Source organism: Henckelia pumila, chromosome 3 (assembly GCF_033568475.1).
Source record: "Henckelia pumila isolate YLH828 chromosome 3, ASM3356847v2, whole genome shotgun sequence".
Classification (NCBI taxonomy): Eukaryota; Viridiplantae; Streptophyta; class Magnoliopsida; order Lamiales; family Gesneriaceae; genus Henckelia; species Henckelia pumila.
In genome coordinates, this window is record NC_133122.1 from 65,483,457 (window position 1) to 65,507,545 (window position 24,089).

A 24,089-nucleotide genomic window follows, 5' to 3' on the forward strand; every position below is an offset into this window, starting at 1 on the left:
CATTAAACTGCATATTTAATATTACTTTATTATTTAGTTTTTAAACGAGCATAACACAACAACAAACATAGAAATAGAATGGAACCTTAAGAGGCCGGTCCGGTCACGGTTCCGGGTCAAACCCGTTGACCCGGTTAACCGGCCCGCGGGTTTGACCCGGCCCTTGGCCAGGTCTACCCTTTCAGATACAAAGGATTAGAAGTCAAAATTCGAACCTCCGAGTTTTCAATGATCTCCAGAACCTCTGGCAATCCATTCTAGGGGTGTTATCGAGCCGAGTCGAGCTCGAGTAACACACTACTCGAGCTCGAGCTCATATTTTACTACTCGAGCTCGAGCTCGATCGAGTAGTAAAATATGAGCTCAAGCTCGAGCTCGATTGTAGTTCGAGTACTCGAGCTCGAGCTTTTATATTATATATATATAAATTAAAAATATATTAATAAATAAATAAATATAATATTATATTATATATATATTATAAAATAAATAAATATATAAATACAATAAATAAAATAAAATAAAATAAATATTATAAATAAATATATAAATATTATAAATAAATAAATATATAAATATAATATTATATTATATATATTATATTTATATTTATATTATTTTTTAATTTTTTAATATATATATATGTGGCTTATCGAGTAGCTCGCGAGCTACTCGATCACATAGTTTCAAAGCTCGACTCGAGCTCGATTGTATGCTCGAGCTACTCGAGCTCGAGCTCGGTCAAATCGAGCTCGAGTCGAGCTTTGACCAAGCTACTCGCGAGTTGCTCACGAGTAGCTCGGCTCGTTTACACCCCTAATTCATTCCCACGCCCCCACGACATTCCCACATCTATCCTTATTGCTCGGTTACCACAAATTGCATTAATACCACCACTCTGAATTGTATGGCCCGTGATCATTCTCTTCCCTCCAGGAATGGTCTCGAGTACATGCTCAAGCGTTGAACAATCACAATCTTTGGCCAACTCGTTCGAAAAGTTCCTCAACCAAACGATAGAATTCCTCCCCCTAACCTATTGATTCGCCACCTTCTCCTTCGCCCCACGAATCCAATCCCTTACATCTTTGTTCACACGCTCTAATCCGTATGATACATGTTTCTTCAACAACCCTCCATGAGCAAAAACCGAGTCCCCGACTACAACAACTGTCTGGTTCTTGGACAAGAATTTGTTTGCTATCAAGCCATTTGGCCTCATAGCAACAACTCGAGCTCTAACACCGTCCAACAACTCCGGCCTAATGTTTCGGAATTCACAGGGAACCCCATCAAACAAATCCGTAATCAAATGGTTTTCGTCCACCCCATTACACATTTTCTTCATAACATTCCCCACACATTGCCACATTGCCCAATTCTTAAACTCCTCGAACCCCTCACGCGTCACATACCGGAAGTCCCCATCAACATTCATGATCTCATGATTCCCATTCATAGTAATAACAAGACCACCTGTTTTGGCAGCCTCTCTTTTCAATTTCTCAAAGAAATACAACAAATTAATCTCGTTCCCGCCGCGATCAAAAATATCACCCACCTGTAGCACAGTAGCCGACCCGCCAGACCAACGATCATTTGGGCCGATCAAACCCGCCAGTCTTAAGGCCTACTTGGACTTGGTAAGGTCTCCGTGGAGATCCCCGATTGCAATGAGGTGGCTGGGCTGAGGAAATACAGTTTGCAGTGGGTTATTGGAGTTGTTCAATGGGTCCGGAGGCAAGAAAAGGCCGCCGCTGACAGAGAAATCGATGAAAGTGTCGACGAAGGAGGAGAGGAGAGAAGGTAGAAGGCCGCAGTTAACGGCGGAGCCGCTGTTTGGAGAGTCCGTAGTTTTCATGATTCAGCCTTCATCCGATTTAGGTTGCGTGAGGCTTTGTTAGAAGTTAGAACACTTCAAAAAGTTGGGGAAGAATAGGACATAGACAACACACACATGTATTTTAATACATGAATTTTATAAATGACATCTAATAACTAGGAAAAAAAATTATATTTTCTTTTTAAAATCTACTATTCATAATTAATTTTTATTTGAATATTTTTTCCAAGAACTCAAAATGAGAAATATGCAAAGTATAAACGAAAAAATTATGTAAATAAATTTAAATGAAAAATATATAGAATCACCGTGATTTTTTTTTCTTAAAAGTTTATTTAGATTATATAATTTTTTTTCTTAAGTAAACGGATCGGAATTTCGATTCCAACTTCCAACTATGCTTGATTTTTCGGACAATATACTCAAAGGCAGTTGTATATGATTGAAGAAAATTGATCGAGTTAACGAGTTGTGTGCTTCTAAAATTGGCCAAGGATGAATGGAAGAACCATCGATGTATTTTCTGCAAGAGATGTTCGGACTAACATCTCACTTAAAAACAAAATTTGAATAACTTATCGATATTTTATTTTTATTTATTTTTTGTTTCCAAATGAAAAATAACATATCTCAACGTATAATGTAGAATAACTCGTTTTCTCAGTACGACTTTGAACCTTGTGCTCTATACCCAACATAGAAGAACTAGTTTTCTGTACGACTTTGAACGTCTCATTCTCCATTCCTAACATAGAACAACCAGTTTTTCAATAGGACTTTGAACCTCTCATTCTCTATACCTAAGCTAATATCACGCATTTCATGATGAACATTACATCTTGGAACATGATGACATTTTCTTTCATTAGCTTTTATGAGAAATTAGAAATCACTTCGGCATAGGTCGATTGGTTCTGATATTGAGAATCTTTCCTAGCTTCTTCCAATGAAAATAAACATAGAATCAAGAGAGGAATCCACAGTAGCCGCAGATCACATATTCCAAATAGTTTTTCAAACTTAATAGATATTAAATATCGGAGACACAAAATTTAATAAAAATACCTACAACACAATTCACCTAACTACAAGTGACAATGAACTGAAACATAGTTTTGATATACAATATATAGAATTTGAAGAGTACAGTGGTTGTCCTGGCGTTCATCATCGTTTATATCCAACATCAGTCATTGCAGAACACTGTATGAATTGGTCGTTGATTTCATCTGAAAAGGAGAGACATGAATCAAAATAGTGACCAAGATAATCAAAATAAATGGAACTCGAAAAATCATAGATAATTAGAAGTTATAAAGAATCGAGCACCCAATCAGCCATGATTGATAGATTTTTGCAATAGAAATTATTGATCCTTGTCCTATCCTCACAAAAATTACCAGTACTGGTCAGAATCCGACTCGTACTCCTCTCCATCTTCATCATCATCGTCATCGTCCTCGTACTCATCCTCATCCTCATCACTGAAGTCTTCGTCTAAAATTTTTTGTTCATCCCAAAGTGGACAGCAGCAAGTCGCTGCCTTGTTCCTCCACTCCGCTCCACAAGTATAGCAAAATTCATAGCCACATCTGCAACAATTGGGTTCGAACCAATACCAAAGTACAGGAAAAAAAAGAAACTTATGTATATCAAAAGAAGTTTAAACCTCTGACCTCTTTGGCAGGTAACAATACCAAATGCCAACGAGGAATAAGAATTGAAGATTTAAGGTGTAATAGTAAAGTGTGTAAAATAAGGCTCTGCCCTCTGGATTAACCAAGAGCTGGAGCTTATAGATTTATAATAGACAAGCCTGACATCAACAAGGAACATAAATTGGTGATCCCATTTTATCTATGAGAAGATGCAATATGTTGTCTCAAGTTCCAAATGGTTAGACATACATTTCCCAAAGATTGTAAGATATTATATTCCTAATTTGGAATGCATCACCTTGTTTATTTCATAATGCTTTTTACAGAAAATCTCAGTTTAATGGAACAAAAAATAGCTACATTTTGGGAGACTATACCATTTCCAACTACAGGAATTCCAAAAGATTTAGAAAGCTAACCAATCATTGTTCATTATGATTCCGTATATTTATGTGAAACATTGAGATATCTGATATTTAGTTGGTACCTGGACCCAGCAACAAGTTCAATCATATGGTTGCACTTGACACACTGACGCCACATATTCGTTGCAGCCAAATTCTTCAACTTCGCTTCTTCTGGCTGGGGATGAGGATTTCTCCTCTTGTATTCTAAACAACCCATGCCATTGTGCCATGGCACCTTGCAATTGATGCAAAAGTTACCATTGAATTTTATGCACCTTCTGAATCCATTTCTTTTTGCTTCCGCTGAGGGACGCTTGGTATGTTCTAAAGCCTCCGTTTTAGACATCAAAGTCGAAAATTTTGGGTAAGGGCAATAGATTTTCTCAGCGATGGGAATTGAAGCCTCCATAATCCGCTGCTTCATAATTTTTGTCAGCCTGTGTGTCAAGAATTTGCGACAACTGTCAATTTTGAGTTGACTACCGCAGCCCTCATGCGGACATTTAGGCAATATCCCATGTAGTAACTTCACTTCCACGTGCTGTTTCATGCAAGAAAAGCGATATCGGTGCATGCAATCATCGATGGTGAAGATCTGGTTAATATTTGCATCCTCTAAACAAATTACACATGTCTCATTATACACGTTACTTGAACCACTCAATTCAGCACCTTTCTTCAACTGATTAGCTATAGCTTCTCTTGCAAGTTTAAATGCAAACTTAATATAATTTCGAGTCACAAGAGCTGGCCTGCAGTGGGTAAATTTTTCTTGAAGTTTGCACACTTGATTGACTAATGCCAACACTTTTCTCTGTTTCGCTGCCCACCGGCGTGTATTCTAGTTTGAATGGAAATTTGAACAAAATAAGTTAACTTTTGGAATTAAGCATCAGCACAAGTCCAAATTACTTTTTATCGTGATCAATTAAAATCAATGCAGCTATTCTTAGTGCAACATTAGTTGCTCCAGTTTGAAGTTGCATATGTCAGTATTTAGGTTTGGGGATTTGTCCTTGATGCACGTGATTGCAAGGAGCGAGAGCAAAAACATAACACTCAAAAGAAATACCACGTCAGCACATTTCTCCACCCCACTGGTGTGGCCAGGTTCTTGTTTAATACAAATGAATATGTTACAACCACAAATCATTAACTGAAAATTATATGTCAATAGAATAGAAAAGTTTTTTTCCCATAGATAAACTCTGTACACAAACCCTAGCTAACTGCTAGTAAGTTCCCTAGCCTAATCTAGTAAAAAAAACTCGAGGAAAATAACAGAATGCTAATCTACTCTCCCCAATATCTTTTTATATCCTCCCCATTTCTAGATAATTCTAAGGGTACTTGATTTGGCATAGGCCCATTATATTTGGATCCATGACAGAATATGTCCAGAGGCTAGCAGGATAATAACCAAAGCAACTCCCTAACTAATGATGCTTTTACAATGATAAATACAATTATTCATAAGAAGGAAAAATGGCATGTCAGTGAGACCCCGTGCACTAGCATTCACAGCCCAAAACCATACAAGACTAGAGTAGTTTATTAAGGATTAGTGAAAGCATAATTTGACTAATTTTCTGAAACGCCCAGAACAAAACACACAACACTGCAACAACAGGATATGAAGTCAAGACAGTGACTCGGGTATCATAAAAGTAAGGGTGATGTCCCAATTACACCAAGGAGCAACATGGTCAAATTCTCAAAACGTACACCATGCCAATCTAATCAAAAAGATGTTAAAAACTTAGGCACCATTTGGTATAATATATGAAAATGGAATGAACCACAATTATCATTGCATACGGATTAGATAAGACATCACTCCTATCCCACGTGATGGGAACATGATTAATTTGAATACTTGATATGAGTGGAATTTTATGAATATTCCCTTTTCCTACAATTGTTTGTGATTAACAAGTGCATTTAAGACATTATATAATTGTAAACATAATAATCCTACAAAATTAAACCACTTGTAGTTAATCTCTATATGTTTTGTCTTTGTCTTATCATAATTTTATTACACTTATACACATGTTTTGTTCATCTCATCCAGGACACCGAACAATATATAAATCTATGTGGTTAGCATTACCATTCTATCACATTCGAAAACAAAAAATTTGGATCACGATAACTTTCTCATCATTACTTTGTGGTATCTTTGTTATGCTTCCTAAATACCCTCATTATAACGAATACATGAAATATGATCTTATCACATGCTTTAGAGTTTAGATGTCTCCTTAAGGAGTTGAAACTCACGAATTTGTGAATCAGAAATAAAAGGGAAATGAAGGAGGTGAAAGGGATTGGAACTTAAAAACTTGTACATCGGGTAGTAATCACAGAAAAAATTACCCTTTGGAGTCCCAATTCTACCGCGGCATTCAGACCCTCGATTAGCGCCCTGAGTTCAACGCCCTGCCGGCTCATCATATTTCCCACTAAGAGTTTTCGCAGCTCAAATAGCAGTTCATCTTTTGAATCACATATCACAACGCCAATCCCTCCAAGAACATTCCCCTTCAGAAGTTGCCTCTCAACCAAACCTGTAGTAGCCCGTATCCTAATTGAGTAATTAAAGGATTAATGCTAATTAAATAAATTGGGTATCGGACGGATCGAAAGCTCCGAAGGCACGATCGAAAGCTCCGATCAGGATCGGAAGCTCCGATGAGCGATCGGAGGCACCGATGATATTACGTCATCCATGACGTGTGGTTGGATCAGAAGCTCCGATCACCCCTATCCAAAGTCAACAAGTGATATTTTGACACGTGGCAGATCAGGATCTTCGGAAGCTCCGATGGCAGGATCGGACGTTCCGATCGAGGTTTGGAAGTTCCGATCGAGGATCGGAGGCTCCGATCGTTGTCTATAAATAGAAGACCGAGAATTCACTTTCAATTGCCAATTCCGGATTTCCTCTCTACTCTAGTCGTATTTGAGTTATTCTAGCCTTCCTAGGCTTGACCCGGGAGTCGTCGAGGCGTTCGAAAGTCATAGCAGAGTTGTGCCCAAGTTCTGGTGGCATCGACATCAAAGGGCTAACGACGGACGAAGGTATAGCTTTTGCTTCCTATAAATATTTAGGAGTATGCAATAGCTTAGTTAAGGCTTTTAGAGCACTTTAATGATAGTAGTATCATTTGACAGTGTAGATCAGACTATAGGCGTGGACCTAGAGTTGGTAGAGCTTGCACTGATTTTGAGGTACGGAAGTACTGTTCGAGATATCCTGACTGAGTATGCATGTATTATGTGACTACATGTTTTATATGTCATTGATTTATGCTGCATTCATTTGCATACTGAGCTATCTCCTTCGAGATGTCTGTTAGTAGGGTTTTTCCATATCCTGCTAGTGGTTGGACTTCCATCAATTTGGGTCTGGCATATCCACTGGTATTATGGTATGGGAGCCACCTCCTGAAGCGACGGCACAACGTGCTACATACCAGGGCCCGGTCTGTCTCTGTTATTTGATTCTTGACCTCGAGTTTATAGGGAGTTCACTTTGTATGCATGTATACTCATACTCTTGTACTGAGCGTTTTATGCTCACGTCTCGTACTCTGTGTTTCTGGACACCCTATTCCATGGGGCAGGTTTGCGATTGGATGAGGCGGGTGGATCCAAGAGGGGCTAGGCAGTTGTTGGCCAGCTGGAGCTTCGTCTAGGTTTTATTCTGTTGTTATTAGATTAATTCAGCTGTTCGATCTGGTTGTATAATATTTGGGTATTTACAGATTCCTTTCCTTGGGATTGTATATTGTTTTTGGTTTCCGCAGTTTTATTCTGATATCCGTTTAATTAAGTTAATTGCATGCCTAAGTTCTGTTTAGTAGGTGATCCAGGTAAGGGTCACTACATTTATGGTATCAGAGCATGCAAAGTATTATTGGGATTTAGATTCTACATAAAGATAACCGTTAGGTTAATTTTGTAGATGGCAGATCGTGACGACCAGAGTTCTCATGGAAGTATTGGTGGGCGTTGGGGTGATGCCGACCGGGAGCCTCGTCGGGAACGCCGCCATCGTCATCGAGATGAGGACCGTTTTAGTGTACGTCGATTCTTGTAGACGGGGCCTAAGCCCTTGGTTGGAGGTAAGTCTCCGGAGGATGCGGAGAACTGGTTAGACCGCATGGAGACGAATTTTCAGACTTTCCACTGCACCGAGGAGCAGAAGATGGAGACCCTGGGTTATCTTCTGGATGGACGTGCACACAGGTGGTGGAGGTTTACTTCTGCACCTTTTGTTGCGGCGAGAGGAGTGGCCACCTGGGCCGAGTTCCGCACAGCTTTTCAGAAGCTGTATTTTCCTTCTGCACTCCGTCAGTCGAAGGCGGGCGAGCTACTGATGTAAGAGTGGGTGCCCAGTGAGCCAACTGTGTGGCTATGGGCTTTGTTGACTCTTTGTATAAACAATCTTTTGTTTAATATTATTTACACTTTTATGGCAATGACTTTATATTACTTCATATTGTTATATTGTGATATACTATTGTTGTTTTGATAAAGACCTTGAATATACTATAGTGTATGTAAGATGTGGTAGAACATGGAGATGTCTATCATGAAATACATCTTATAGTCACTGTATATTCTAAAATCGTTCCTAGTCGATTGAGCCGTCCGATAATAAGGATAAGGATCGCTCGAGTTTGAGACTAGCATTTGCGATGCGGAGTACCACGTTTCATTGGTAGGGAACATGGAGATGTTCGAAGCATGCAAATGGATATTCATAGGATGAATAGTCGAACTACCCTATCCGGACTTTCCAAGTGGTTATCACTTATCGAGTGGATAAAGTCCGCGGTTTTGGTTGTACACCATTAGTCCTTACGACTTGAAACATCATGGAGACTCTATATGCTAGTACTGTGCTTTGACTCGTTTACCGACTCTGAGGGGGTCATCAGGTGTCGAGATTGGTTACAGTTACGACACATATAGGAGTCAATGCATTGTTGTCAAGGATTCACCACATACTTGCGAGTATGGATATCCTATGCGATCTGAGGAGATATTAGTGTGACAAATCTCTGGCCAGAGTACTTGATGTGATTTAAGAAATGGTTTCTTAGTAGCACATGCGATGTCACTAATTTGATCTTCAAGATGCATTGCATAGTTATCGAATCTTGAGCGACTCTCGATATACCAATGGTTGTTGATTCGATCGGGATATATGGATGAAGGGACCGTACTGTACGTTAACCAAAATCTACTGGTTCTTGTAGGCACTATCAGTGATACCTAGGGAATCATGGGGCGATGTTGCTAGGCGCTTTACCATGATTCGTTGGGCAAGTCGGAAAGTGTTGTTCCGAGTCACAAGGAGTTGTGAGCCCACGGCTAGCTGTATCCCTGAACCATTGAGGGTCACACAGTGTAATGGAGTTTTAATCCCCGTTGAGATAGTTAAATTTAAAGAGTTAAATTTAATGAACTAAGGAGTTGGACTTCTTAAATAAGAGTATGGGAGTAGGATTTCCTAAAATGACATAGGGATGGACATTTTTGGAAATCACTGAATTCGGATTCAGGAAAATTTATTTTGACTTTAAAACGTGCAGAAATGGTTTCTGTGCACATTGGTGAAATCGTTTCATCAATCGGAGTCACGATGAATTTTATATTAATTTCTGAACGAGTGGGCTTTGCTTATCGGGCCCCAGCTTATGACTAATGGGCCCTAAGGTGTTAGTGGCCTGCATTATAAATAAGTTATTTCAGTACAGAAATTACACACAACAGGTCATAATTTTTGAGAGCAAATTTTCGAAAACCCTAGTCTCTCAAGAAGGATTTCGGCCGAACCCCCTCCCAGCTCTGCCCGAGAAATTTCGGTCTGTGATTTTGAATCGCAGTCAGGAATAACGAATCAGATTCGTGTATTCTCTTCGCAGAAAACTTCTGATAGATTTTCTAGTGCAATCTATCAGAGGGATTAAACCTCTGTTCGTGGACCTGATTGAAGGCGTTCATCGGTTCCAGGGAGAGACAACAAGAGCAGAATTGTTCTGTTGGTGTCCATTAATCTCGTTGCGAGATTTGAGGTAAAATTTATTTAATTGTTATTTAAATTTTACACACACATTAATTCAATCGTTGTATGGTTGATACCCACATCATGGAATCGTTCCATGAGAAAATTTTTAAACTTCCGCTGCACCGGGTATCAATCGTAATTGGTCTGGGAACTCGCCAGTTTTCCAACAGTGGTATCAGAGCCAGGTTGCTCAGATCAATCGATTGAATTAATCAATTGTACAAAATTTTTGAGTCTCGGTTTTTGAAACAAAATAAATATTTTAATAAAAAAATTTTTTTTTTTTTCCGGGGGCGAAACCCGGGCAGCGATTGGATCGCTGCCCGGAGGGGGCAGCGATGGTCGCTGCCCCCAGGGGCGGCGCACGGCGCCGCCCAAAGGGGGCGCACGGCGCCGCCCAGGGCGGCGCACGGCGCTGCCCAGCGCAGCGCTGGGCGCTGCGCAGGGCGGCGCACAGCGCCGCCCAGGGGCGGCGCTCGGCGCCGCCCAGGGCGACGCACGGCGCCGCCAGCGGCGGCGCCAGGCGCCGCCAGGGCAGCAAACGTTGCTGCCCTAAGGGGGCAGCCGGGCTGCCCGGCCCGCGCCCCGGGTGCGGGCCAACCCGGGAGTGTCCCGGGCGGCCCGCGGGAAAAATTATTATTTTTTATTAAAATTAATTTTAATATGTTAAAATTTTATTTTTGGTCCGGTCAAAAATTGTTTTTGATTGGTTCACGAGATTTCGGATCGAATTGTTCGAGTCCGTAAATTTTAAAATTGATTTTGGATAAATTTGAATTTTTGGAAAATTTTAATATTTTATCCGTAAATTGAATTTTGAAATCAATTATTTTGGTACAATTGATGATAAGATATGATCTTATGATATATTAGATAAAATATGATTTTATTTGTAAAATTGGATTTTATAGATAAAATATGATTTTATTTGATATGGAGATAAAATATGATTTTATATGTGAAATGTGATTTTATATATAAAATATGATTTTATCTTGTTTAAATTTGAATTGCCACAGCATGTTATCCAATAAATTAATTTTGAATTAAATGTTATTGGATAAGGATGATCGATTGCCATGACCAATTTTGTAGGTGTATGTTAGGAATTTACATTTTGTCTTTATTGTTGTTGGTTTTATTAATGGGCCTGGTTTATGGCCCGATATGAATGTCATATGTAATAAAAGTGGGCTTGGTTTATAGCCCGTTCCCACCCCCTAAAAATGTATCCCCTACTTGTCATTGTTATTTATTGTAAATACATTAGATTTAGTGGGAGATCAAGATTTGAAGATGGTGGGCCCAGCAGACAATGAAGACTGAAGAAATGTAAATTGGAAGCATATGTAATAGGATTGCATTTGCATACTGCATATTACCTAGGATTGGACTAAGACCCGTGATTGGCAACCACGGGTCAATTAGAAATGGAATCGATCATCCTATATAATATGTGATATTATGATTGTATGCATGTTTAGACATAAATTGCGTGAATCCGGCAATGCATGCAATAAATTAAATATGATGAGACAAATATTTTTATAAATAAAATCCCTCATTTTAAATATGATTTAAAATTTATATCAAGATAAATAAAGGAAATTTAAATATTGTTTAAATGTTCCTACCTTCCATCAACGATCAATGTATGTGATGCTACCCGCGGATACGGTCCGGCTCATATTATTGGGGGGGCCCGTCCGTCGGAAAGCTGTACATTGGATCGACAAATGTTGTAAGTTGGGTGGAACTCCCATGGGATCGGCTCATATTATTGGGGGATCCACATGGCGACCGTCCATCACAACTTAATATTGATGGGTCATCTTGACATGTCACTTTAAACGGCGTCATATTATTGGGCCCTTATTGGACATGAGGTAAATACATGGGGGTTGCTTTTGAAGCAATTGGGCTCTACCTTTTGAGAATTATGGTTGGCTGATATTATTCGGGACCATAAGTTTGTCAATTGGACTCCATGTTCTCACTATGGAAAAAGTTTCCCGTTTTCACTAGAGGGTGGTGAAATCGTTAAAATAGTGGGAGTGAGATTCATAAAATTAAATTCGCCTATTTTATGTCTTAGTAAATTGTTAAACAATCATTGATATATGTCTGTTTTTCCTTTTCAGTATTTCATACAATGAATTCGCGAAATCCTTTATTCTCGATCCTCGAACAAAACAAGCTGACTGGCGCCAACTATACGGAATGGTTCCGGAAGTTGAAGATTGTCTTAACTTCGGAGAAAATGCTCTACGTGTTAGAGAAAGCACCTCCGAAGGAAGCACCAGCTGACATAAGTCCGGAGGAATTGGCCAAACTTGATGCATGGTGTGACCATGACATCAAGACCAAATGCTATATGCAAGCCTCGATGTCTGATGAACTCCAGAGGCGATTTGAGGACACGGTGAATGCTGCTGACATTCACACGCAACTCAAGGAACTTTTGGGGCTCAGTCGAGGGCTGAAAGGTTCTCTACTGTTAAGGAGTTGATGACGTGCCGCATGCGTGAAGGGACTTCGGTCCGTGATCATGGGGTACGAGTGATTTGGCTCATACAGAAGTTAGCGACCCTTGATTTGGTGTTGGAGCATGAACTCAATGTGGACTTGCTGCTTCTATCTCTTCCTTCTTCATTTGATGGATTCGTGATAAATTTTAATATGAACAAGATAGAGGCCACCCTTGAAGAGATGGTCAATATGCTCGTTACATATGAATCCACACTTAAGAAGGATAAGCCAGCTTTCTTGGTGGGCTCCTCATCTTCTGCTAAGAAGGGGCCAAGTATGAAGGGCAAGAAACGTTCTGCCCCACCCAAGAAAGTGGAACCCGAGAAGAAGCAAAAGACAAAGGCTTCAAACGATGGAAAATCCAAGGATGTTTGCCATTACTGCAAGAAGCCGGGTCATTGGAAGCGCAACTGCAAGGAGTATCTTGGGCAGTTAGGAACTGCAAAGGGTATGTTCTATATCGAAATAAACATGTCACTTAATACAACTTCTTGGGTATTGGATACCGGATGTGGATCTCACATTTGCAATGATTTGCAGGTGATGACAAGAAGTCGCAGGCTTAGAATGGGTGAGACCCAGCTGAGGCTCGGGAATGGTTCCAGAGTTGAAGCTACGGCCATTGGAGATGTTTGTTTGATTTTGCAGAATGGTTTTAAATTATTGTTGAGAGATGTTTTATTTGTGCCAGATTTAATTAAAAACATTATTTCTATTTCTATGCTTGATAGAGATGGTTATTCTTGTAATTTTGTGAATGGGATTTGCAGCATTTACAAGAATGAATGTTTAATTGGAAATGGACAACTTGAAAACGATCTATACAATTTAAAACTAAAAGACGTTCCAGTAAATTGTATTGACAAACCGGCGACAACAAACAAAAGGAAAATCGATAGTCAAAACCCGGCAAACCTTTGGCACGCTAGACTAGGTCATATTTCCTCAAGGAGGATGAACAAGCTAGTGGGAGAGGGCATGTTTGATATGTCTGATATTAACTCTCTACCTACTTGTGAATCCTGCCTAAAAGGGAAAATGACTAAATCTCCTTTTAAGGGGAAGCCTGAACGTAGTCAAAATCTGTTGGATTTGATCCATTCAGATGTTTGTGGTCCATTTAGAGTAGGGACTCAACATGGCCACACCTACTTCATTACCTTTACTGATGATTATTCTAGGTATGGGTATTTATATTTAATGAAATATAAGTCTGAAGCATTTGAAAAGTTCAAAGAATTCAAGGCTGAAGTAGAAAACAAGCTAGGTAAAAGTATTAAAGCACTTCGATCGGATCGAGGTGGAGAATACTTGAGTACCGAGTTTTTGGACTATCTAAAAGAGAATGGGATTCTCTCTCAGTGGACTCCTCCTATGACACCACAGCTTAATGGTGTATCGGAGCGTCGTAATCGAACTTTGTTGGACATGGTTCGATCCATGATGAGCTTCACTGAGCTTCCACCTTCGTTTTGGGGCTATGCGCTTGAAACGGCGGTATTGTTGTTGAATAACGTCCACACTAAAGCAGTGGACAAAACGCCATACGAGTTATGGAATGGCAAAGCTCCTAAGTATTCGTACTTGAGGATTTGGGGATGTCCTGCTTACGTGAAGCGGACAGTGGGAGATAAGTTGGATAGTCGATCCAGCTTGTGTTATTTTGTGGGGTATCCGAAGAATTCAATCGGATATTATTTCTATTATCCTGCTGAAACAAAGGTGTTTGTTTTCACGGAATGCCACCTTCTTGGAGAAGGAGTTCTTATTGGATAAGAAAGGCGAGATGATGGAACTCGAAGAAGTTCGAGAAGAACCCGAAATACAAAATAACGATCCCACACCTCAGGAACCATTGCTGGACACGCCTGCACCTAGAAGATCCGAAAGGACTTCTAGACCTCCAGTTCGATATGGTCTTCTTCTTGAAGAGGGTCAAGATGAACCCGACATTGGATGTGATCCAAGAAGCTTCAAGGAAGCAATTTCTGATGCGGATTCGAATTTATGGCTTGAAGCTATGCAGTCAGAATTGGATTCGATGCATACTAACCAAGTCTGGTCTTTAGTGGATCCTCCCGATGGAATTGTTCCAATAGGGTGTAAATGGATCTACAAAAGAAAGCTTGGCCTGATGGTAAGGTATTGACCTACAAGGCGCGATTGGTGGCTAAAGGTTATACTCAAAGGCAAGGAGTTGACTATGACGAAACCTTTTCACCAGTTGCAATGTTCAAGTCCATAAGAATCCTTATTGCCATAGCTGCATGGTATGACTATGAGATATGGCAAATGGATGTGAAGACTGCTTTTCTTAATGGAGACATTAAGGAGGAAATCTATATGAAGCAGCCTGAGGGTTCACATCCATGGGAAGCGAGCATAAGGTATGCAAGCTTCAGAGATCAATTTATGGTCTAAAACAAGCATCAAGAAGTTGGAACCAGAAATTTGATGAAACAATAAAAGATTTTGGTTTCATCAAGAACCCGGAGGAACCGTGCGTGTACAAGAAAGTAGTTAAGGATGCTGTGACATTCTTAGTACTTTATGTTGATGACATCCTACTCATTGGGAATGATGTAGGGATGTTGCAGTCAACAAAGATATGGTTATCAGGTAGATTTTCGATGAAGGATTTGGTGAGGCATCCTACATTCTTGGGATACAGATCTATAGGGATAGATCTAAGAGAATGATAGGACTCACTCAATCAACCTACATCGATACCATATTGAAACGGTTTTCAATGGATGGGTCCAAGAGAGGACATCTACCCATGTGTCATGGAGTTTCTCTATCCAAGTCTATGTGTCCCAAGACTGATGCAGAGATAGAGAATATGACACATGTACCATATGCGTCAGCTATAGGTAGTATCATGTATGGGATGATATCTACCAGACCGGATGTAGCATTTGCTCTGAGTGTCACGAGCAGATATCAGTCTAATCCTGGTCAGATGCATTGGAAAGCCGTGAAGGACATTCTTAAGTACTTGCGAAGGACTAAGAATATGTTCATGGTTTATGGAGGACGAGAACTCAAACTGGAAGGCTATACCGACTCTAGCTTCCAAAGTGATGTGGATGACTCGAAGTCAACCTCTGATTTGTGTTCATGCTCAATGGCGGTGCTGTCTCTTGGAAGAGTTCCAAGCAGGACACCACAGCGGATTCCACCACTGAGGCTGAATACATTGCAGCATCAGCTGCTGCTAAAGAGGCCGTTTGGATGAGGAATTTCGTCCAAGAGTTGGGCGTCATCCCTGAATTTGTTGGTCCAGTCCCGGTGTACTGCGACAACACGGGTGCCGTTGCTCAAGCAAAGGAACCAAGGTCTCATCAAAGATCCAAACACGTACTGAGGAAATACCACATAATCCGGGAGATTGTGGAAAGAGGAGACATCAGTGTCGAACGAGTGGCCTCTGCAGACAATATCGCTGATCCACTTACTAAGCCTTTGCCAGGACCATTGTTTGACAAACATCGCGAAGCAATGGGTCTACGTAGTATGACTAGTTGGCTATAGGGCAAGTGGGAGATTGTAAGAGTGGGTGCCCAGTGAGCCAACTGTGTGGCTATGGGCTTTGTTGACTCTTTGTATAAACAATCTTTTGTTTAATATTATTTACACTTTTATGGCAATGACTTTATATTACTTCATATTGTTATATTGTGATATACTATTGTTGTTTTGATAAAGACCTTGAATATACTATAGTGTATGTAAGATGTGGTAGAAAATGGAGATGTCTATCATGAAATACATCTTATAGTCACTGTATATTCTAAAATCGTTCCTAGTCGATTGAGCCGTCCGATAATAAGGATAAGGATCGCTCGAGTTTGAGACTAGCATTTGCGATGCGGAGTACCACGTTTCATTGGTAGGGAACATGGAGATGTTCGAAGCATGCAAATGGATATTCATAGGATGAATAGTCGAACTACCCTATCCGGACTTTCCAAGTGGTTATCACTTATCGAGTGGATAAAGTCCGCGGTTTTGGTTGTACACCATTAGTCCTTACGACTTGAAACATCATGGAGACTCTATATGCTAGTACTGTGCTTTGACTCGTTTACCGACTCTGAGGGGGTCATCAGGTGTCGAGATTGGGTACAGTTACGACACATATAGGAGTCAATGCATTGTTGTCAAGGATTCACCACATACTTGCGAGTATGGATATCCTATGCGATCTGAGGAGATATTAGTGTGACAAATCTCTGGCCAGAGTACTTGATGTGATTTAAGAAATGGTTTCTTAGTAGCACATGCGATGTCACTAATTTGATCTTCAAGATGCATTGCATAGTTATCGAATCTTGAGCGACTCTCGATATACCAATGGTTGTTGATTCGATCGGGATATATGGATGAAGGGACCGTACTGTACGTTAACCAAAATCTACTGGTTCTTGTAGGCACTATCAGTGATACCTAGGGAATCATGGGGCGATGTTGCTAGCGCTTTACCATGATTCGTTGGGCAAGTCGGAAAGTGTTGTTCCGAGTCACAAGGAGTTGTGAGCCCACGGCTAGCTGTATCCCTGAACCATTGAGGGTCACACAGTGTAATGGAGTTTTAATCCCCGTTGAGATAGTTAAATTTAAAGAGTTAAATTTAATGAACTAAGGAGTTGGACTTCTTAAATAAGAGTATGGGAGTAGGATTTCCTAAAATGACATAGGGATGGACATTTTTGGAAATCACTGAATTCGGATTCAGGAAAATTTATTTTGACTTAAAACGTGCAGAAATGGTTTCTGTGCACATTGGTGAAATCGTTTCATCAATCGGAGTCACGATGAATTTTATATTAATTTCTGAACGAGTGGGCTTTGCTTATCGGGCCCCAGCTTATGACTAATGGGCCCTAAGGTGTTAGTGGCCTGCATTATAAATAAGTTATTTCAGTACAGAAATTACACACAACAGGTCATAATTTTTGAGAGCAAATTTTCGAAAACCCTAGTCTCTCAAGAAGGATTTCGGCCGAACCCCCTCCCAGCTCTGCCCGAGAAATTTCGGTCTGTGATTTTGAATCGCAGTCAGGAATAACGAATCAGATTCGTGTATTCTCTTCGCAGAAAACTTCTGATAGATTTTCTAGTGCAATCTATCAGAGGGATTAAACCTCTGTTCGTGGACCTGATTGAAGGCGTTCATCGGTTCCAGGGAGAGACAACAAGAGCAGAATTGTTCTGTTGGTGTCCATTAATCTCGTTGCGAGATTTGAGGTAAAATTTATTTAATTGTTATTTAAATTTTACACACACATTAATTCAATCGTTGTATGGTTGATACCCACATCATGGAATCGTTCCATGAGAAAATTTTTAAACTTCCGCTGCACCGGGTATCAATCGTAATTGGTCTGGGAACTCGCCAGTTTTCCAACAACTGAGTCTGCGACAGGGAGCCATGTCTATTGATGAGTATCAGCAGAAGTTCTTTGATCTGCTATCCTATTGCCCCGAGATTGCTGACAGCTCTGGAATGAAGTATAATCTGTTCCTTCAGGGCCTTAACCCTGAGATCCATGACCATGTGGCGGTTGGTGACGACATGTCCTACGAGGGTTTGGTGAGCCGTTGTCACCAGGCAGAGGACATCATTCGATGGAACAGGTCTTTCTCTCAGTCGAGACCTGCTAGTTCTTTGGGTCCCCGTGCCCAATCTTTCAAGAAGTCTGGATCTACTTCTTCTTCCTCTGGCTCTGCTGATATTGTCCGTTTTGGTAATAAGGACAAGTGTGATCACTGTGGGAAGAACCATCCATCCGACAAGTGCCATAGTGCTTCTGGAGCTTGTTTCCATTGTGGAGAGACTGGTCATATCCGGAGGGATTGTCCACTATCTAGGGGAGGCGGTTCTGGTTCTGGTTCAGGATCTGGTTCTCAGGCCACCGTTCAGCAGAGGTCGCAGGGACAGCCTGCTGGGAGTTCTCATTTGAGGACACGAGCTTCTGGCCAGGTGTTTGCCCTGAGACATGATCAGGCAGTGGAGGATAATGAGAAATTCATCGCAGGTACATTTTTGCTTTACGGTATACCTTATCTTGTACTTATTGACACTGGTGCATCTCATTCCTTCATTTCTGCACGTTTTGTTAAGAGGCATAAGTTACCATGCATTGCACTAGACGTAGTGATGTCTTTTCTACTCTGACGGGCCAATCTACTTTGGCTAAGCGTCTAGTGATGGGTTGCCCTTTAGAGTTCGAGGGGAACATTCTGTTAGCGAATCTCATGGTTCTTGCGATGGACGACTTTGATTGTATTCTGGAAATAGATATGTTGACTACCTATCGAGCTTCAGTGGACTGCTATCAGAGATTAGTACGCTTTTATCCGGAAGGGAGTGAGAGCTGATTTTTCTATGGAGAGGGAGCGCGACCCCCGATGCCTTTGGTATCAGCTTTGAGAGTCTGTCGAGCTCTAGAGTCTGGCGGGGAAGGCTACCTTATCTATGCAGTTGATTTGTCCGCTGAGAGTATTGGGATAGAGAGTATTCCTGTTGTGGATGAATTTTCAGATGTATTTCCCGATGAGATTCCGGATTTTTCTCCTGTTAGGGAAGTCGAGTTTGGCATAGAGTTGATGCCGGGTACTTCGCCTATTTCTCGAGCATCGTATCGTCTGGCTCTGTCAGAGATGCGTGAGTTGAATAATCAGCTACAGGATCTTTTGGACAAGGGGTACATTCGTCCTAGTGTATCTCTTTGGGGAGCTCCTGTTCTTTTTGTAAAGAAGAAGGATGGGTCTATGCGGTTGTGCATTGACTATCGGCAGCTGAATCGAGTCATTGTGAAGAACAAGTATCCTTTTCCTCGTATTGATGACTTGTTTGATCAGCTGCAGGGCACTTCAGTTTACTCCAAGATTGACTTAAGATATGGGTATCATCAGTTGAGAGTCCGTGATCAGGACGTAGCCAGGACTGCATTCCATACTCACTATGGGCATTACGAGTTTCTAGTGATGCCATTTGGTTTGACTAATGCGCCAGCTATATTCATGGATCTGATGAACCGTGTCTTCAGGGAGTATTTGGACAAGTTTGTCGTGGTCTTCATTGACGACATCTTGGTGTATTCGCGTAATACGAAAGATCATGTTTCTCACTTGCGGTTGGTACTGCAGACTCTTCGAGATGAGCAGTTGTACGCCAAGCTGAGCAAGTCTGAGTTTTGGATGGATCGAGTAGTCTTTCTTGGCCATATCATATCCAGGGAGGGGATTTCTGTTGATCCAAGCAAGATTGAGGCGGTGCTTAATTGGTTGCGTCCGACGACGGTTGCTGAGATCCGTAGCTTTCTGGGTCTATCAGGATATTATCGTCGCTTCATTCTGAACTTCTCTCAGTTAGCTCGACCTTTGACTCAGCTTACCCGAAAGGGTGTGGATTTCGAGTGGTCCTCCGAGTGTGAAGAGAGCTTCTGCGAGCTTCGACGGCGGTTGACTTCTGCGCCGGTGTTGGCATTACCGTCAGGATCTGGAGGGTATGTGGTGTACACTGATGCTTCTCTGCAGGGGTTAGGTTGTGTCCTGACTCAGAATGGGCATGTGATCGCATACGCTTCTAGACAGCTGAAGCTTCACGAGGACAACTACCCAGTCCATGATTTGGAATTGGAAGCCATTGTGTTCGCTTTGAAGATCTGGCGTCATTATCTGTATGGCGAGAAATTTGAGATCTTCATCGACCATAAGAGTCTCAAGTATTTGTTCACTCAGGCGGAGTTGAACATGAGGCAGAGACGTTGGATGGACTTGCTTAAGGACTATGATTGCGAGATTAAGTACCATCCGGGAGCTGCTAATCTCACCGCTGATGCTTTGAGTCGCAAGGTGCGACTATCCGCACTTCAGACTTTTTCGATGTCTAGTGCGATCAGTGACTGTTGTACTTCAGGATATACTTTCAAGCATAAGAAAGGTATGCAGGGTATCCAGATGTTTGCGATATTATCTGAGCCAGTGTTGTATTCACGGATTCGAGATGCTCAGATGTCTGATTCGAAGACCCAACATTTAGCTCGTCTAGCTAACGAGGGTAGATCGTCTGGATTTCACTATCAGTTAGATGACTTTCTGTGTTTGTCTGGTAGGCTTGTGATTCCACAGGATGTAGAGTTGCGAGAGGAGATTTTGTCTCAGGCGCATCACACTAAGTTGAGTATTCATCCTGGGAGCAACAAGATGTACAAGGATCTACGTACTCATTTCTGGTGGAAAGGAATGAAACGCAGTGTTTATCAGTTTGTTTTGAGATGTTTGGTGTGTCAACAGGTCAAGGCAGAGCACCGAAGACCTGGAGGATTGCTTCACAGTCTGCCTATTCCTGAATGGAAATGAGAGTTTATCACAATGGACTTTGTGACCCATTTGCCGGTATCCCTGAGGAACTGTGATGCTATCTGGGTTGTGGTGGACCGACTCACCAAGTAAGCGCATCTCATTGCCTACAACCGGGAGTACAATGTGGATCATATGGCTCGGTTGTACATTCAGGAGATCGTTCGACTTCATGGAGTGCCTGTGAGCATTGTCAGCGATCGGGACCCCAGGTTTACTTCTAGATTCTGGGGGAGTGTTCAGCGTGCGATGGGTACTACTCTCAGTTTGAGTACTGCCTATCATCCGAAGACTGATGGTCAGTCAGAGCGCACTATCTGTACTTTGGAGGATATGCTTAGAGCGTGCGTCATGGATTTTGGTTCAGCCTGGCAGGATCATTTGCCATTGATCGAGTTCGCGTACAACAACAGCTATCATACTAGTATTGGGATGGAACCTTTTGAGGCGTTGTACGGGCGACGTTGTCGTACTCCACTATTCTGGGAAGAAGTGGGGGAGAGACAGGCTGAGGGACCGGAGTTTATCCAGCAGGCGGTAGACATTGTTGATCAGATCAAGAAATGGATTAAGACTGCACAGGATCGTCAGGCCAGCTATGCTAACACCAAGCGTAGGCCTTTGTAGTTCGATGTCGGGGAGAAAGTGTTTCTGAGAATGTCACCTTTTCGCAAAATTCTCAGATTTGGCCTTAAGGGTAAGTTGTCTCCCAGATTTATCGGTCCGTTTGAGATCTTGGAGAGCATTGACGATTTGGCTTATCGACTAGCTTTGCCATCGCATCTTTCCAGTATTCACGACGTGTTCCACGTATCTTTGTTGCGACGATATGTGGCGGATGAGTCTCATATTTTGCAGCGGTCTGAGGTTCAGGTGAGCAAGGATTTGACCTATGTTGAGAAACCTATTCGTATCCTGGATTATAAGGATAAGGTTTTGCAGAACAAATTCATTCCTTTGGTTTTCGTTCAGTGGCAGCGCCGAGGCACTGAGGAAGCTACTTGGGAGCTTGAGGACAGGATGCGTGAAGACCATCCTGAGTTGTTTTGATTTCATTCTTAAGTTGTATTCAGTTGCAAACTCTGTAAACGTTTGATTTGAATAAAGAATGTTTCTGATTTCTGTATTACATTCAGTACTTAAGATCTGATTTCGAGGACGAAATATCTGAAGTGGGGGAGAATGTAGTAGCCCGTACCCTAATTGAGTAATTAAAGGATTATTGCTAATTAAATAAATTGGGTATCGGACGGATCGGAAGCTCCAAAGGCACGATCGGAAGCTCCGATCAGGATCGGAGGCACCGATGATATTACGTCATCCATGACGTGTGGTTGGATCAGAAGCTCCGATCACCCCTATCCGAAGTCAACAAGTGATATTTTGACACGTGGTAGATCAGGATCTTCGGAAGCTCCGATGGCAGGATCGGACGTTCCGATCGAGGTTCGGAGGCTCCGATCGTTGTCTATAAATAGAAGGCCGAGAATTCGCTTTCAATTGCCAATTCCGGATTTCCTCTCTACTCTAGTCGTATTCGAGTTATTTTAGCCTTCCTAGGCTTGACCCGGGAGTCGTCGAGGCGTTTGGAAGTCATAGCAGAGTTGTGCCCAAGTTCTGGTGGCATCGACATCAAAGGGCTAACGACGGACGAAGATATAGCTTTTGCTTCCTATAAATATTTAGGAGTATGCAATAGCTTAGTTAAGGCTTTTAGAGCACTTTAATGATAGTAGTATCATTTGACAGTGTAGAGCATACTATAGATGTGTACCTAGAGTTGGTAAAGCTTGCACTGATTTTGAGGTACGAAAGTACTGTTCGAGATATCCTGACTGAGTATGCATGTATTATGTGACTACATGGTTTATTTATCATTGATTTATGCTGCATTCATTTGCATACTGAGCTATCTCCTTCAAGATGTCTGTTAGTAGGGTTTTTCCCTATCTTGTTAGTGGTTGGACTTCCATCGATTTGGGTCTGGCATATCCACTGGTATTATGGTATGGGATCCACCTCCTGAAGTGACGGCACAACGTGCTACATACCAGGGCCCGGTCTGTCTCTGTTATCTGATTCTTGACCTCGAGTTTATAGGGAGTTCACTTTGCATGCATGTATACTCATACTCTCGTACTGAGCATTTTATGCTCACGTCTTGTACTCTGTGTTTCTGAACACCCTATTTTATGGGGCAGGTTTGCGATTGGATGAGGCGGGTGGATCCAAGAGGGGCTAGGCAGTTGTTGACCAGCTGGAGCTTTTCCTAGGTTTTATTCTGTTGTTATTAGATTGATTCAGCTGTTCGATCTGGTTGTATAATATTTGGGTATTTACAGATTCCTTTCCTTGGGATTGTATATTGTTTTTTGTTTCCGCAGTTTTATTCTGATATCCGTTTAATTAAGTTAATTGCATGCCTAAGTTCTGTTTAGTAGATGATCCAGGTAAGGGTCACTACAAAACCCTTGGCGTAAATCCTAAAAATCTCGGTATTGGCGCCCTTGGAACTCACTTCTCTGAAGGGAACCTCGAACTCATCGCCCCAGTCCTCCCACTCGTCGTCGGACATCCTTGCTATTTCAATCGCCATTTTGCGATCGTGCATCCAACGGTGGTAATCGGTCTTCAGTCTGTTATACTCTGTTTCCGAGAGGACAAAGTCCTTTAATTCCTGGTCGAGTTTGAGGAGTTCCTCGGACTGGAGGTCGGTGAAGTTCCTAAAGTTGTCTTTTGACTTTGGAGGATTCGATTGGTCCTGGGTTGCGACGGCGGTGGGGGTGGTGGTGGTGGAGGTGGATGGTTGGTTTTTCACGAAAAGAGAGGCGGTAATGGATTCTTGAAGTTGGAGGTTGAAGGCAAAATCTTGGTCGGAATCCAGAGCTTTGGCCTCCATGAGTTCAAGGTGTTGAGCGGCGGCGATGGATCGGAGGTTAGGGTCCACCTCAAAATCCGGTGACTCTATTATTCGGGGAATGTGGGATTGTCCAACAAAGGGCAGAAAACTTGTGCTAGGGTTTTAATTTAAAGGACGTTGTCTATGACCCAGATCCGAGATCCAATAACTCGGATTGGTAGATAGTTCACAGGACGAGATTTCTCTCATCAGATATACTCCATATTATTTTATTTTTATATGCAGACTTATATATTCTTTAAATTAAAAAAATTGAATAATTAAATATCGTGTGATAATA

At 41.6% G+C, this 24,089-nt stretch overlaps 2 pseudogenes; both read right to left on the reverse strand.

The window, feature by feature from the left end:
- Positions 1 to 173: 173 nt before the first annotated feature.
- Positions 174 to 1,901, reverse strand: LOC140893583 (shewanella-like protein phosphatase 2; annotated as a pseudogene).
- A 1,348-nt stretch (positions 1,902 to 3,249) lies between these two features.
- On the reverse strand, positions 3,250 to 23,870 carry LOC140892412 (E3 ubiquitin-protein ligase RSL1-like; annotated as a pseudogene).
- Positions 23,871 to 24,089: the final 219 nt, after the last annotated feature.